This window comes from Perognathus longimembris, chromosome 6 (assembly GCF_023159225.1).
Source record: "Perognathus longimembris pacificus isolate PPM17 chromosome 6, ASM2315922v1, whole genome shotgun sequence".
Classification (NCBI taxonomy): Eukaryota; Metazoa; Chordata; class Mammalia; order Rodentia; family Heteromyidae; genus Perognathus; species Perognathus longimembris.
Genome location: NC_063166.1, coordinates 20,385,523 through 20,387,169, shown reverse-complemented (window position 1 = coordinate 20,387,169; position 1,647 = coordinate 20,385,523). Strand labels below are relative to the sequence as shown.

At 39.4% G+C, this 1,647-nt stretch overlaps 1 pseudogene across 1 annotated transcript; it reads left to right on the top strand.

Moving 5' to 3' along the window:
* The first annotated feature begins 287 nt into the window (after positions 1-287).
* Positions 288-1,093, top strand: LOC125352249 (annotated as a pseudogene). The gene has a single exon (XR_007211151.1). The product of XR_007211151.1 is annotated as a cytosolic iron-sulfur assembly component 2A-like (transcript).
* Positions 1,094-1,647: the final 554 nt, after the last annotated feature.

Sequence of the window (1,647 nt, the reverse complement as noted above, 5' to 3'; positions counted from 1 at the left end):
ATGAATGGAACACTTTGTTATAACTGGTCTGTATTATGTATCTGATCTGCAGCCTGTTTTAAACAGCTTCATAGGGACACAGACCCATATCTTCATTGCATACCACATATGGCTGTTTTGGAACTGTAATGGTAGAGTCATGACAGAGATCACTAGACTAACAATATCTAAAATATTCACTAAGGAGTCCTTTTGAAGATCAGGAAGTCGATACATCGCAACGCCGGCTTCTGGGGGACAGACGGTGGCTGGGTTGGGGCAGTCACCAGGGATGGTGGAACGTGAGGATGGAGCGGGTGTCCAGGCTGCTCTCCTGGACTGAGCCGAGTTCTGTGGCTGTCAGGCCTCTCTGAGGCGGGAGCTGCCCGGCAGCCCCGGATCATGGAAGAGCAAGCGCTAGAGGTTTATGATTTGATTCTAACTCTCCGGGATCCAGAAAAACCCAATACTTTAGAAGAACTGGAAGTGGTAACGGGAGAGTTGTGTGGAAGTTCAGGAGATAAATGAAGAAGACTATCTGGCTATTATCAGGTTCACACCAACAGTACCTCAGTAACTCTTATTGGGTTGTGCTTAAGAGTAACATTTCAGCGATGTTTGCCATTTAAACACAAGTTGGAAATCTACATTTCTGAAGGAACCCACTCCACAGAGGAAGACATCAACAAGCAGATAAACGACAAAGAACGGGTGCCAGCTGCAATGGAGAGCCCCAACTTACGGGAAAGCGTGGAACAATGTGTCCTTAGCCTGACTGATCGCTGCTTCAAGAGCCACTGAGCTGTAATTGTTATATTTGTTTTACCTTTGCAAAATGTAAAAGACTCATGTTTAATACATAGGTGATTTGTACCTCAAAACATTTTATAAAGTTTTAATTACAAGGTAGGACCTAATTTGTGTAGTAAAAAACATCCTCAGGATTTGTAACACTGAATTGATCGGACAGAAACCTATTTTCTAGTTACTGTGTATAAGATGTGTTACTATTTTTCTGATACCCATTCTGATACAGCTACATTTCGTGTCAAATATTGCGATGTCCAAATGTATTAAATTTAAATCAGTATTCTAAAATAAATGATTCTTACAATGAAAAATAAAATATTCACTAATTGCCCTTTATTTAAAAAAAAAATGTTCTGAAACTTACCATAGAGCAGTATGTGTTTCTATGCTCAGCATTAAACATTTTGGATGTTTTATCATGTTTGCAATGATGATCATACAATATATGAAGCTTGAGAGCCCTTTTTGAATGTCCCTGCTTCTCTCTGTGAGGGTTCCCTGGTTCTGTAATGAATGCTGCTGCTAAACTTGTGTCTTCTTGGATATTTAAAATCCTGTTCAAATCTTTCCATTTCCTTACAAATGGTACCATATTCTTTCTGATGGGTGAGTAGACTTTCATTAAATTTATATACCACATTCATCAATTGAGGTACATCTAGATTGACTCCATATCTTGGCTGTGGTAAACAATGCTGCAATGTACATGATTGTGCTGGTGGCTTTAGTTTGGTCTGGTTTGTGATCCATTAGATAAATGTCCAGGAGTAGAATTTCTGGGTCATAAACTCTATGTTTAGTCTTTTAAGAAAACTCTATACTGCTTTTCAGAGTGGTTGAACAAATTTACATCCCCAC